This window comes from Hyperolius riggenbachi, chromosome 6, assembly GCF_040937935.1.
Source record: "Hyperolius riggenbachi isolate aHypRig1 chromosome 6, aHypRig1.pri, whole genome shotgun sequence".
NCBI classification, from domain to species: Eukaryota; Metazoa; Chordata; class Amphibia; order Anura; family Hyperoliidae; genus Hyperolius; species Hyperolius riggenbachi.
The window spans coordinates 322,317,842-322,333,482 of NC_090651.1; the positions used below are offsets into that span (position 1 = coordinate 322,317,842).

Consider the following 15,641-nt stretch of genomic DNA (forward strand, 5'->3'; position numbering starts at 1 on the left):
ACAAATGCATTCACAGATTTACTCATCCAGGCACAACTGTTATCCCTACAGCTAAATTAAAAGCCAGGGTTTTAGTTCACAGAAGAATGCATTCTTATGCTTAATCACCTATACTGCGCAGAAGTACCCAGGTAAACATAGGTGTCCTAAATCTGGCCCTGTAACATGCATAGTGCAGACATGCAAACACATTCATTGCATCAAACCTATCAATGGATTAGGAGCACACATCCTAACTTCCTCTCCTGGGAAAGACAGTGCATCTTACCAATCGCACAAGAGAGCTAACTTTATGTGTCCATGTGCACCATGCGCATACACCAGCATAAGCTGTCTGCATGTTGACAAACATACAGGGGAAGGGGGGAGTGCACCGAATTAGACCCTAGCCACAGGGGTCAATGATAAGAATAAACATACATATATCTAGGCACATCACCTCTAGTTAGGACATTAAATAAATTTTTAGGGAAAGGGAGGTGCTGAAGGGGGTGTGGCTAGAAACAGCAAAAATCAATTAACCCTTCGCACACTCACATGCAAATGTCCAAACAAATGTATTCACAGATTTACTCATCCAGGCACAACTGTTATCCCTACAGCTAAATTAAAAGCCAGGGTTTTAGTTCACAGAAGAATGCATTCTTATGCTTAATCACCTATACTGCGCAGAAGTACCCAGGTAAACATAGGTGTCCTAAATCTGGCCCTGTAACATGCATAGTGCAGACATGCAAACACATTCATTGCATCAAACCTATCAATGGATTAGGAGCACACATCCTAACTTCCTCTCCTGGGAAAGACAGTGCATCTTACCAATCGCACAAGGGAGCTAACTTTATGTGTCCATGTGCACCATGCGCATACACCAGCATAAGCTGTCTGCATAAGCTGTCTGCAAATTTATTTAATGTCCTAACTAGAGGCGATGTGCCTGGATATATGTATGTTTATTCTTATCATTGACCCCTGTGGCTAGGGTCTAATTCGGTGCACTCCCCCCTTCCCCTGTATGTTTGTCAGCATGCAGACAGCTTATGCTGGTGTATGCGCATGGTGCACATGGACACATAAAGTTAGCTCCCTTGTGCGATTGGTAAGATGCACTGTCTTTCCCAGGAGAGGAAGTTAGGATGTGTGCTCCTAATCCATTGATAGGTTTGATGCAATGAATGTGTTTGTATGTCTGCACTATGCATGTTACAGGGCCAGATTTAGGACACCTATGTTTACCTGGGTACTTCTGCGCAGTATAGGTGATTAAGCATAAGAATGCATTTTTCTGTGAACTAAAACCCTGGCTTTTAATTTAGCTGTAGGGATAACAGTTGTGCCTGGATGAGTAAATCTGTGAATGCATTTGTTTGGACATTTGCATGTGAGTGTGCGAAGGGTTAATTGATTTTTAATATAAAAATAAGCGCATTAAAATTACACTTACAATGTGTAAGAGAAGATAAGGCGTTTCTTAAAGCCTGCCGACAGCTCCTCTCCTAGATCTCTCGCTTGGCCAGAGCGAGAAGCGATACATAGACAGTTAGGGTTCATGCACCTCTTTAATAAGTGTCACCATTAATGTTTCAGTTAAGTCCTTAGGACCATACACTCATTTGTCTGTGTCATTTAAAGAGAACCCGAGGTGGGTTTGATAAATCCTATTAGGACACAGAGGCGCATTCTGTATACAATGAGCAGCCTCTGTGTCCTTACCATGTAATTTGTTCATATTGTTTGATCCACACTTAGCCTGCACGTAACCATCTTTACTACTGGCAGACATAAAAAAACAGACAGCACCAACTGCCATCCTATATAATAAACAGTAAGTGTCTTTGCGTCCCCTGTCCCTGTGTCTATACGTTTGCACTACTGCACATATGTAGCCCGGACAGCCATGGGGACAGGAGCAGGACGGGGCCAGGGGGCCGGCGGGCATGTCCGCAGGCGCACACGAATGCGTGCTGACATGCGGCGGTGGCGGCAGTCACAGAGGCAGGAATGGAGGTGGGTTGTGAGGGAGACCTAGAGCCCCTGACATTGACGGGCTTAGGTCTACTAATTATCTATAATCACACACCCTAATATTGCGATAGTCTACAAGGTTTGTTTTTTGTTTGTTTGTTTTTTTTGTTATTATTATTATTATTATTATTTTTTATTTATATAGCGCCAACATATTCCGCAGCGCTTTACAAAGCACAATAAGACGACAAGGGGAACATAGATACAACTAACAAATGTACAGCAGAGTTCCAAGCAGCACAAATATTGTTACAAGAACAGTAAACATTAGGAGGATGACCCTGCCCTTGCGAGCTTACAATCTAATGGGTTGTGGGGGACACACTAGGTAAGGGGGTGGAGGATGGATGAGGCAGTGATTCTTTGCCTCTGATTACATTGTGTCAGATAAGTAAATAGGGGGCTATAGAATGTTATAAGCTTGTCTGAAAAGGTGTGTTTTAAGAGTGCGTTTGAAGATGTCCAGGTTTGGAGCATGACGTACCGGCTGTGGAAGAGAGTTCCAGATAAGAGATGATGCTCGTGTAAAGTCTTGGATGCGAGCATGAGAGAAGGTGATCAGCTTAGAGGCCAGGAGAATTTCTTGGGAGGAGCGAAGGTTGCGGGAGGGACAATATCTTGAGATTAGTGAGGAGATGTATGGAGGAGACAACTCGTGGAGGGCTTTGTATGTTAGAGTCAGGAGTTTGAACTGGATCCTCTGGGTGATGGGTAACCAGTGGAGAGACTGGCACAGAGGGGCTGCATCGGAAGAGCGTGTGGAAAGGTGAATGAGGCGGGCCGCTGAATTTAGAAGGGATTGGAGAGGTGCTAGCCTGTTTTTTGGTAGGCCACAGAGCAGGGTGTTGCAGTAGTCTAGGCGGGAGACGATTAAGGCATGAACAAGCATTTTGGTGGCCTCTTGTGTGAGGAAGGGACGGATACGGAATATATTTTTGAGCTGGAAATAGCAGGTGGTGGTTAAGGAGGCAATGTGAGGTTTAAAGGAGAGCTCTGAGTCAAGTATAACCCTCAAGCAGCGGGCCTTAGTGGTTGAGGTTATTGGGGTGTTGTCTACCGTTATGGTTGCAATTGGTGGGGGTGTAGATAGCGATGGTGGAAAAATCACAATTTCCGTTTTAGTCATGTTGAGTTTGAGGAAGCGGGAGGACATGAATGCAGACACGGCACGTAGACAGTCGGGGACTCTGGATAGTAGTGAGGACAGGTCAGGAGCTGAGAGATAGATTTGGGTGTCATCCGCATAGAGGTGATACTGGAAGCCAAAAGAGTTGATTAGTTGTCCCAGGCCACGGGTGTAGATTGAGAAAAGAAGTGGCCCAAGAACAGAGCCTTGAGGTACACCAACAGACAGTGGGTGTGGAGAGGAATTGGTGTTAGAGAATGAGACAGTGTAAGAGCGTCCAGAGAGATAAGAGGAGATCCAGGAATGTGCTTGTCCCTTGATTCCTAAAGATGACAGTGTCTGCAGAAGCAGAGCATGATCAACTGTGTCAAAGGCAGAGGAAAGGTCAAGGAGTATTAGAATAGAGAACTGGCCTTTGGATGTAGCTACCAGTAGGTCATTAGACACTTTCGTGAGGACAGTTTCAGTGGAATGGTGTGTGCGGAATCCAGATTGAAAGGGGTCAAGTAAGGAGTTGGTAGAGAGAAAGGCAGACAATTCTGAGTGGATGTGACATTCCAGCAGTTTAGAAGCAAAGGGGAGGAGAGAGACAGGACAGTAGTTGGATAGAGAAGTTGGATCAAGAGAGGGTTTTTTGATAAGTGGTGTGATGATAGCTTGTTTGAATAAGGAAGGAAAAGTGCCAGTGGAGATAGACAGGTTGAATACAGTTGTTAGAGCGGGATTAAAGGAGGAGGAAAGCTGGGGGATTAGATGAGAGGGAATGGGGTCCAGGGCACAGGTAGTGAGATGCGCTTTGGAGATTAGTGAGGAAAGACACTGTTCAGCTAGTGTGGTGAAAGATGTTCGAGTAGGAGAGTGGTCGTGTGGAGCGGGGGGAAGGCAGTTAGTGGTGGGTGAGGGTGCAGGCGGACAGAAGGAATTTATAGGTGACGGTTGAGCTGGTAAAAGTGGTTGTGTGTTGAAGCTATTACGTATTGCATCAATCTTGCTTGTAAAGTATGATGCAAAGTCGTCGGCTGACAGACATGTGGAGGTGGGGGACGAAGTAGGGAGTTAAAGGTGTTGAACAATTGTTTTGGGTAGTGGGACTGTGAGGAGATGAGTGAGGAGAAATAAGACTGCTTAGCAGAGGTGAGGGCATCCCTGAGCTCCTGCATAGTTTGTTTATAGTGATTGAAGTCCTCTACAGCAGTGCTTTTTCTCCAGCACCTTTCTGCCACCCTGGAGCGTCTTGTGACGCCGTCGATATGGCATACCGAATGCGTCATGGAGTTACGAACGCCAGTTCTTCGCAAACCAACCAAACTGACAGTTTTTGGTTTAAATACACTTTTTTTTTCCCTTCGCCAAAGGGCTGGAGGAATCTTTTCATGGTCAGTTAATTAGCCTCCTGTGAAAAGATTCTCTGCCAGCACAGGGGACCCCCTGAGGTGTTTATGACCTCATCCATCAGGTGAAGGGTAGATCTCAGTTGACAGAAGCTCATAAATTGTAGCTTTCTCCAGCCTGATCGGCCCCAGTCTCAGCATGAGATATGACACCTCGGCTGCTCCCTGAGCTTCAAAAGACTTCTGACCTTAGGAAAACCTGCTGTGACCTCAGGAATCCCAATATTCATATGTTCTCCATATTTCCTTCATAATTCCTGGCATAGCAGATCTCCCTGGCCATGAAATCTGCACAGGTTATGGGATTCCACAGGGCGCTGGTTCTGACAGGTTTACGGACCAACCGGACTGCCAGATCTAGCGTAAGATTGTTTTAAAACAACCCTCTAATACCCCAGGGGTCTGATCCCCCAAGTTTGGTATCAACGTTCTTGATAAATTCTGACAAACCTAAAAATGTTATTAGATTTAACATAACTTGTACGGTTTGCAGATGAGCACACCTATCATGATTCAGGTAAATTCTTGTTTCTATGAGAGGGGCAGGGACCTCCTGCTGCAAAGAGGTGTGTGATCCACGCCCCTTAACCCCTCCTTGCTGGAGTGGGGGCTATAACCACAGAGAGCCCAGAAAGCTCTGGGTCCTTTACTTTCAATCTGATGCCTAGTAACATCCTGGCAGCCCGCAAGGACATGGGCCAAAACCTCCATCTTGGAACTTTCTAACAAAGGCCTGTTGGCCGCATGGCAACCGCCATTTTGGACATTACGCCAAAGACTTGCGATTGCCGCATGGACTACCAATAACGGTATTTGAACTGTGTATATTCAGACATTCTGTTCCTTTTCCTCTTTTCTCTCTGTCAATCAATCTGTTCTAAAATAAGCTGTGTGTATGTAGTTTAGAAATAAACTAACGATTTTTATCGTTCAGTCTTGTGCCTGTTCTGGTCATCTGATTGCTGCTATAACGAATCTGCCCTCTGAAGAGTCAGTCATACTACCGCATTGTTTTATGGTTTGCTTATAAATTGTTGATTTGCTAGCTAGGTTGTAAATAACCGTTTCTTCCTTCTAGGATTAGCTAGTACCAGATTTCCTGTGCGAAATCGATAACTTTCGTTTCTCGATTGTAAACACAATTCGAGATTGCATCATATAGGGACCCAGTAACCTTTCTTTAACGTCACATTGCTCACAGTCTTTAAGCCGTCGGAAGTGACTATTCCCCAAACGGTGACTGGAACATGTTGAATGTGATTGGGCTGGCTACCTTATTATGATAGCGTTGGGGTCTCTTCGCCCTAGTTGGAGACTGTCTGCTCCATTCATCCAATCAGACAGTGGTGGCAGTTTACCCGCTTTCCAGCGCGAAATCGATATTTTTAGTTTACCGATTGTATATACAATCAGAATTGTACATGTATGGGCACCTCCAACCAATCTTAACCGTTTACTACGCACACAGTGAATTTGCCTCCAGCAGTCTCTAGTGCAGGAGACCTGCATGGCAACAGTGGCCTAGTAATACGGGATTGGTGGATGTTTGTCCCATTACATATTGTCGGCAGCTGCGCGACCAATCTTTATTGTCAGTCTGTTCACCGTACTTCCTGCGTATGCTAACGGGAGCAGATTAGACGGGATTGGCACGCTCTGTCGCCTCCTTTTTTTTCTCTTCCCTCTGACGATCCAGCAACCGGTCTCGTTGTCCGTCTGTGCCCGTACTTCCTACGTACGCTAACGGGAGCAGATCTTGACGGGATCGCGGGGCTGGATTGTCACACGCCTTTTCATCTGTTTGATTTGATCAGTGAGCCAGGGCTGCCGGTTAGTTTGGCGGGGGCAGGAGGTGGTGAGTGGAACGGCTGAATTCATGGCAGAGGAGACTACGCTAAATAAGTAACTGGATGCTGCCTCAGGGTCAGTGTAGGAAGACAGAGTACTTAGAGGTTGCAAGGCCTCAGTCAGGGAATTCACATTCAGGTTGCGGTAATTCCTGCGCGTGACAGTATGGTGTAGTGTTGGAGGAGTTGACGGTAGAGAAGAATTGATTGAGAAGGTAAGAAGGTTGTGGTCTGAAAGGGGAAGCGGAGTGTTATGAAAGCTTGAAATAGAACAGAGGCGGGTAAAGACAAGGTCAAGAGTGTGGCTGTCTTTGTGGGTGGAAGTGGAGGACCATTGTGCGAGGTCAAACGAGGAGGTGAGTGAGAGCAGTTTGGTGGCAGTAGGGCAGTTAGTGTCGATGGGTATATTAAAATCTCCAATGATGATAGAGGGTATATCAGTGGAGAGGAACTGGAGAAGCCATGCTGAAAAGTGATCAATGAAAGTAGAGGCTGGGCCAGGCGGGCGGTAGATAACAGCAATCTGGATGTGGTATGGAGAATAGAGACGGACAGCATGAACTTCAAAGGATGAGAGTGAGAGTGCGGGCAGTGGTGTAAGTGGCTTAAAAGAGCAGTGTTCAGAGGGAGATTTCCCACAATGCAATAAGGCTCTCAGACAGGAAACTGTCATGACCTCGGTCCTGACATCACACTGTGGAAGGGGTTTCACCACAATATCAGTCATACAGACCCTCCCTGATGATCTATTGAGGAAAAGGTAAAGATTTCTTATGGGAAAGGGGGTATCAGCTACTGATTGGGATGAAGTACTTGGTTACAGTTCCTCTTTAAATAGAGAGACTGGCAAAAAGACAGATGAGATACTCTGGTCTATCTTTTGATGTGTGAACATTTTAATTTAAGGATTATTCAGTCCTGAAGGTACAAATATAGTTATAAACCTCAGGCAGGCGACAAATCCCTTTGCATGATAGCTTACATCACATCCCCCCTCCTCCCCAGCACTCTGCATTGGATGTCATCCCATCTCTCCTCACTATGACAGCGAGGGGTTAACCATAATTGCCAGAGGGTGATATCTGCTTCCATGGCAACATTGTAGGCATAGGATGCCCTCTTTTTTTAAACATAAAAATGTTATCATATATAAAGTACCTCAATTAAAAGACAATAGATGAAAACAGAATATAGATTTGCAGCCCGCCTCCTTTAAACAGTATCCAGTTGCCATAGAAGCAAATAAGAGTGAAGCATATTGAGGTCAATAGTAACAGGAATGTAGTACCCTACTGTGTCACACGTGTCTCTGAGCCCCTAATCCCTCCCTGCTGCTGCTACCGCTGAGAAGAGCAAGTGCATTATAGTACACTGTGCATAGCCAGCAAAGCTGTATTAACCAGTGCAGTGTCAGCTGCAGCTCAGTGCCCCCAGATCAGAGAAGCTGAGGCATCCTTGCCTACAAACAGCATATCCTCATTCTTGCCACAGAAACCAGTGTAGGACGCTTCATGCCAAAACGGAAATCCTTATACTGCCCTGAACCCAGACCTCACTATTTTTTATATATACACTATCCTCACCTGAACTCTCACACATATATATATATATATATATATATATATATATATATATATATATATATATACAGTATATATACTGGCTGGATGGTTAACCACCTGAGCGGTCTGGACGAGCTCAGCTCGTCCAACACCGCCGGAGGTCGCCGCTCAGGCCCTGCTGGGCCGATTTTCATCAAATAAAAAGCAGCACACGCAGCCGGCACTTTGCCAGCCGCGTGTGCTGCCTGATCGCCGCCGCTCTGCGGCGATCCGCCGCGAGCAGCGGCGAAAGAGGGTCCCCCCAGCCGCCTGAGCCCAGCGTAGCCGGAACAAAAAGTTCCGGCCAGCGCTAAGGGCTGGATCGGAGGCGGCTGACGTCAGGACGTCGGCTGACGTCGATGACGTCACTCCGCTCGTCGCTATGGCGACGATATAAGCAAAACAAGGAAGGCCGCTCATTGCGGCCTTCCTTGTTTATTCTGGGCGCCGGAGGCGATCGGAAGATCGCCTCCGGAGCGCCCTCTAGTGGGCTTTCATGCAGCCAACTTTCAGTTGGCTGCATGAAATAGTTTTTTTTTTATTTAAAAAAAACCCTCCCGCAGCCACCCTGGCGATTTAATCAGAACGCCAGGGTGGTTAATGGTTAAGGGCTCTGCCTCTGACACAGGAGACCTGGGTTCGAATCTCAGCTCTGCCTGTTCAGTAAGCTGCACCTATTCAGTAGGAGACCTTAGGCAAGTTTCCCTAACACTTCTGCTGCCCATAGAGCGCATCCTAGTGGCTGCAACTCTGGTGCTTTGAGTCCGCTAGGAGAAAAGTGCGATATAAATGTTATTTGTCTTGTCTATATACAGTGGGTTGCAAAAGTATTTGGCCCCCTTGAAGTTTTCCACATTTTGTCATATTACTGCCACAAACATGAATCAATTTTATTGGAATTCCACATGAAAGACCAACACAAAGTGGTGTACACATGAGAAGTGGAACGGAAATCATACACGATTCCAAACAGTTTTTACAAATAAATAACTGCAAAGTGGTGTGTGCATAATTATTCGGCCCCCTTTGATCTGAGTGCAGTCAGTTGCCTATAGACATTGCCTGATGAGTGCTAATGACTAAATAGAGTGCACCTGTGTGTAATCTAATGTCAGTACAAATACAGCTGCTCTGTGAGGGCATCAGAGGTTGTCTAAGGGAATATTGGGAGCAACACCACCGTGAAGTCCAAAGAACACACAAGACAGGTCAGGGATCAAGTTATTGAGAAATTGAAAGCAGGCTTAGGCTACAAAAAGATTTCCAAAGCCTTGAACATCCCACGGAGCACTGTTCAAGCGATCATTCAGAAATGGACGGAGTATGGCACAACTGTAAACCTACCAAGACAAGGCCATCCACCTAAACTCACAGGCCGAACAAGGAGAGCGCTGATCAGAAATGCGGTCAAGAGGGCCATGGTGACTCTGGACGAGCTGCAGAGATCTACAGCTCAGGTGGGGGAATCTGTGCATAGGACAACTATTAGTCATGCACTGTACAAAGTTGGCCTTTATGGAAGAGTGGCAAGAAGAAAGCCATTGTTAACAGAAAGCATAAGAAGTCCCGTTTGCAGTTTGCCACAAGCCATGTGGGGGACACAGCAACCATGTGGAAGAAGGTGCTCTGGTCAGATGAGACCAAAATTAAACTTTTTGGCCAAAATGAAAAACGCTATGTGTGGCGGAAAACTAACACTGCACATCACTCTGAACACACCATCCCCACTGTCAAATATGGTGGTGGCAGCATCATGCTCGGGGGGTGCATCTCTTCGAGTTGATGGGAAGATGGATGGAGCCAAATACAGGGCAAACTTGGAAGAAAACCTCTTGGAGACTGCAAAAGACTTGAGACTGGGGCGGAGGTTCACCTTCCAGCAGGACAAGGACCCTAAACACAAAGCCAGGGTAACAATGGAATGGTTTAAAACAAAACATATCTATGTGTTAGAATGGCCCAGTCAAAGTCCAGATCTAAATCCAATCGAGAATCTGTGGCAAGATCTGAAAACGGCTGTTCACAAAACGCTGTCCATCTAATCTGACTGAGCTGGAGCTGTTATGCAAAGAAGAATGGGCAAGGATTTCAGTCTCTAGATGTGCAAAGCTGGTAGAGACATACCCTAAAAGACTGGCAGCTGTAATTGCAGCAAAAGGTGGTTCTACAAAGTATTGACTCAGGGGCCGAATAATTACGCACACCCCACTTTGCAGTTATTTATTTGTAAAAAATGTTTGGAATGATGTATGATTTTCGATCCACTTCTCACATGTACACCACTTTGTATTGGTCTTTCACGTGGAATTCCAATAAAATTGATGCATGTTTGTGGCAGTAATGTGACAAAATGTGGAAAACTTCAAGGGGGCCGAATACTTTTGCAACCCACTGTATATACTCTGTCCTCATCTGAGCCCTCTCACTATCTCTTATATAAACCCTGACCTCACCTGAACTCTGACACTAGCCCAGGCATGGGCAAACTTGGCCCTCCAGCTGTTAAGGAACTACAAGTCTGTCTCACAATGCACTGCAGGAGTCTGACAGCCACAGTCATCCCTCATAAAGGCAAATGCATTGTGGGATTTGTAGTTCCTTAACAGCTGGAGGGCCAAGTTTGCCCATGCCTGCACTAGCCCATATCTATCTCTTAAATATACTGTCTTCATCCGAACCCTCACACTAGCACTTATCTATTCTATTATTTATACTTTGTCTTCACCTGAACTCTCACATTATTACTTATCTATCTATTATATTTATACTCTGTTCTCACCTGAACCCTCACACTAGCTCTTATATATTCTCTGTCCTCACTTGAACCCTCACACTATCTCTTATCTATCTCTTAACCTCCTGGGCGATACAATAATATCACCAGGGGGCACCGCAGCACTTTTTTTTTGTTTTTTTTTAATCATGTAGCTAGCCTAGCGCTGTGCAGTGGCATCCCCCACCCCTTCTGATCGCCTCCGGCGATCAGAGCAAACAGGAAATCCCGTTCAGAACGGGATTTCTTGTTTAACTTCCCCCGTCGCCATGGCGACGATCGGGATGACGTCATCGACGTCATCCACATCATGGCGTCGGAGGGAGTCCTGATCCACCCCTTAGCGCTGCCTGCCGGTGATTGGCCAGGCTGCACATGGGGTCTCAGGGGGTGGCGCCCTCTAACGCGGCGGGTAGAGGCGAATCAGCACGGATCGGCGTGTACACGCAGCTAGCAAAGTGCTAGCTGCGTGTAACAAAAAAAAATATGCAAATCGGCCCACCAGGGCCTGAGAAATCCTCCGCGGCGGCTTACCCCGAGCTCAGCTCGGGATTATCGCCCAGGAGGTTAAGTATACTCTGTCTTTATCTGAATCCTCACACTATCACTTATCATTTATTATTATTTATTTATATAGCGCCAACATATTCCGCAGCACTTTACAAAAGCACAGTAAGACAACACGGGAAACATAGGTACAACCAAAAAATGTACAGCAGAGTCTCAAGCAGCAAAAATATTGCAACAAAAACAGTAAACATTAGGAGGAAGACCCTAACCTCGCGAGCTTACAATCAAAAGGGTAGTGGGAGACACACTAGGTAAGGAGATGTGTGTGCTTGTGTGTGTGTGTATATACTCTGTCCTCATCTGAACCCTCACACTTTCTCTTATGTAGATCTTATATATAAACTGTTTTTCTTAATCTGCGCTTCAACCTCAATAGTTATAGTAATAATTCAATACAAATCTTTGCATATGAACAAATGAACATTTATTAAAATAGCATAAAAACATACTTTCCCTGGTGGCGTGTACACAACATCTGTAAGGCGCTGCAGCGTCGTCACACCCAGCTTACAAATCTCATGCACACAAAAACATGCATACAGAAAAAAGGGGACAAGGTTGTGTCCAAAAATAAAAATAATAATAATAATAAAAATTAGAATATAAAAATAAAAAGGTAAATGGCAAAATAAGACCCCAAAATAATTGAAGGTTTTAAAGTTTCCTTAGCCTAGATGCTATAGTTGGGCGCAATATAATTGCAATCTTCTTGGGTGCATACAGATTGATACAACTGGAGCATGATGCAGTATGGCTCGTTTACATTGATAATAAGTAGCTTAATTGCGTGTGAGTACTCATGCAAATAATGGCATAGTTCATGCAGTAAATATGGCTTGAAAACCTCAGGTAGTCGGGCAGTCTGTGCTGCTGATTCACTCACGTAACCTTTGACGACTTGAGCGGAGGCTGCTAGATCCCCGATAGGCACTCACTGGTAAGGGCAAGGTGAAAAGACTCCTTTTTAGTTGTGCAAGATGGATCAACCGGCTGGACTGTGGGAGGGCTGCATGCCCACTTTCACCGCTGCACGGCCTGGATCCCAGGGAACTTCCTTGTAGTGACATCACTTGCAGTCTATCGCTTACATGTTTCAGGAGGTCCGTCTCCCTTCATCAGAGCATGACTGCCATCGGTTCCCTGGGTTTTTAAGTATCGGCTTGACCCCGCCCCCTCCTCGCATCATCAGTTACTAAATCTCTTATGTGCTCATGTATGCATAGCCTCGCTATTTGTTTGCATACTTGTGCAGTCAAATCTTTGTGGTTGCATAAATTTGCATTGTTTTCAATAGTTTATTTCCACAATGTAATTCTTCTCCTTCTCCCATCATCTGTTACTAAATTTCTTGCGTGCTTATTGAGGCGTAGCTCCTCGGTTTGCCCGCATACTTGTGCAGTCAAGAATAATTGCTTTGTGGTTGCATAAATTTGCATTGTTTCCAACTGTTTTCCACAATGTCATTCTTCATTCCACATATGAAGAAGTATCACTAACCGGGGTGATAATATGCAGGAAAAATATCTACAAAAATGTGCAAAAATGTATAAAATATATAAAAATAGTGCAAGGTGGATGCACTGGTATTGGGGTTAAAGCTAAGACATGGGGAATACGGTTGGAGGTACTGTATAGATTGTATATGTTGCTGGATATATGTTTTGCAATGAACAGCCCCAAGTAAAGTTTTAGGTAGTGTTGGATGGTAAAGTTGGTGGTGAGATTTAGCAACTGTATAATTGTACTGTTTGGGCTATTACAGGGGTGATATGTTCTGAAAGGAAAATCAGTGGGATCAAAAATAAAATGGGGGGGGGGGGGGTTGCAAAAAAGGACTAGATGGTTATATTGCAGATGGACCTATTGGAATGCAAAAAGTCTTTATTCAATCCTGCCAGAACCAATGATTCAAGATTGTAAATCCATCTGGTCTTATTCCTGGACATCTCTGCTATGTAATCTCCTCCTCAGCAGGGTTTGGTGACTTTCTGCAGTGTGCTGACATTGGTTTCCCTCAGGCAGCACCCATGATGTTCCTTATAGTGCATAGATCAGTGATGGCTAACCTTGGCACTCCAGATATGGTGGAACTACACGTCCCATGAGGCATTGCAATACTCTGACAGTTATAAGCATAACTCGGGGAGGCAGAAGCATGATTGGATTTGTAGTTTTGTGACAGCTGGAGTGCCAAGGTTAGCCATCACTGGCATAGATAATGGGTGCTTCTTGTTCCCTTTTTTGGTGTTTCCGGAGTGTTCCTGAAGTCTTTCTTTGAGAGGTCTTTTAGTGCGGCCCACATATTGCTTATTGCATGGGCACTTGATAACATATATGACCCCCTTACTGTCACAGTTGGTTTCCCCATACAGTTTGAATTCACTGCCATTGGCTGTGGACACAACCTCAGACACTCGCTGAACTCGCATACCGCTTTCCCTACACATTTTACAGAACCCACAGTTTTTAAAATATCCTACATTTTCTTTATCCTTCTTATTTTTAACACTTGGTGCTATAATAGTACCTACGTTTTGGGGCTCGTTTGAAGGTGATTTGTGGTACATCTGGTAGAATGGGTGCTAGCAGATAGTCCCCTTTTAGATAGTTCCAATGTTTGCTGATTATCTTCTTAATGGAATTCGCTTGTGAAGAATAATTTAGTATTAGTCTTATATCTGCTTCACCCCCAATATGCTTCACTTTTGTATGTATTGGTATATTAACCACCTCAGAAAGGATTGTAGGGAAGATTCTGTTGTATGGCCCATATGAAGAAGGCATCATCGATAAAACGCTTCCACATTTTGAGTTTCTCACCTGGTCCATCTGGTCCATATAGAATATATTTTTCCCAATGGGCCATATAAAGGTTAGCGAAGGCCGGGGCAAACCTTGTCCCCATCGCCATTCCCGTTGTCTGTATAAAGTATTTTTGATTGTACACGAAATAGTTATGCTGTAAAAAAAAAAAAATTCTGTGCAGTATAAATTGAATTTGTTCCTCCTTCAACTGATTATCTTCTAGCAGAAAGTGTTTACTGGCTTGTAGCACCTTTTTCAGGTGGAATTATTGTGTACAAAGAGGAGACATCCACTGTACATAACCGGTTCTGATCCTGCCAATCTTGTTCACAAAAGTTGTTAATGAAATGTTTGGTATCCTTGATGTATGAGTTTGTTTTCTTAACCACCGTTTGCAGGTATTGGTCAGCACATTTGGATAAATTAGCTGTCATAGATCCATTTCTCGATACGATCGGTCTGCCAGGAGGGGCCTCAAGTCTCTTATGTATCTTGTGAATGCAAAGACATTATTTAAAGGGCCAGTACAGTATATAGTTGAGCGCAAGTTAATGATCTATTGCTGTTACTACCAAAGTAATCTCTGTAAAGGCAGGTGGGGAGATTAGACCCAACCCCACTTGGGTAATGAAGTCGCTCTGTGGTAATGAAATGGGTAACACCCCTCCACTAATAGTGGACAATCGGCAATACAACTAGCAACGTAACAAAGGTGCCAACAGGGGTGCCAACATACAGCCAAAGCTACCTAGGAGTTTATTGAAGCAAAGAGGTGGAAAATTATTGAATGGCCTGATCTTAACCCAACTGAGCATGCATTTCACTTGTCGAAGACTAAACTTTTGACAGAAAGACCCACAAACAAACAGCAACTGAAAGCCACTGCAGTAAAGGCCTGGCAGAGCATGAGAAAGGAGGAAAGGCAGCATATGGTGGTGTCATCACTTCAGGCTGTCATTACCAGCAACTATTCAAAGCATATATAGAAGTGATAATTACCAGCATAGCACCATTAAGGCCTCTTTCACAGTGTGACGTTAAAGTCGCACGTTAGAAAATGTTCCAACGCAGACTAACGCACAGCAATGCAAAGTCTGTGCGACCTTCACAGTGCACATGTTGCTTTGTGTGTAACGTGTAGCAATATTTAGAAAGTACTGCATGCTGTGCGTTATAGGTGGTTTTAGCTGCGTTAGACTGTTTGCACATGCTCAGTAATGTTGTTTTATTGTTACAGGAGCAGGGGAGAGTCCGCTATTTTGCCTAGCCACATGGCTACTTAATATTCACTGCACTGCAATGCCAGTTCTCTTCCTGCTAGCAATGATTCATATGAATCATTCTCTGCCTGCTAGCAATGATTCATATGAATCATTCTCGCTTTCTGCCTGCTAGCAATGATTCATATGAATCATTCTCTGCCTGCTAGCAATGATTCATATGAATCATTCTCTGCCTGCTAGCAATGATTCATATGAATCATTCTCGCTTTCTGCCTGCTAG

General features: G+C 44.7%; 1 protein-coding gene across 5 annotated transcripts in view; it reads left to right on the forward strand.

Moving 5' to 3' along the window:
- The window catches only part of SHANK1 (SH3 and multiple ankyrin repeat domains 1), a 656,518-nt gene that overhangs the window by 336,096 nt on the left and 304,781 nt on the right, over nt 1-15,641 (forward strand). Inside the window, exon 1 of one of the 5 annotated variants that reach the window (XM_068241412.1) lies at nt 7,075-7,149. The exons of the other annotated variants lie outside the window; for them this stretch is intronic. The gene's annotated coding sequence lies outside the window, so the exon portion shown is untranslated. Of the gene's footprint in view, nt 1-7,074; nt 7,150-15,641 lie in introns of those variants that run through there. 5 annotated transcript variants of the gene reach the window in all.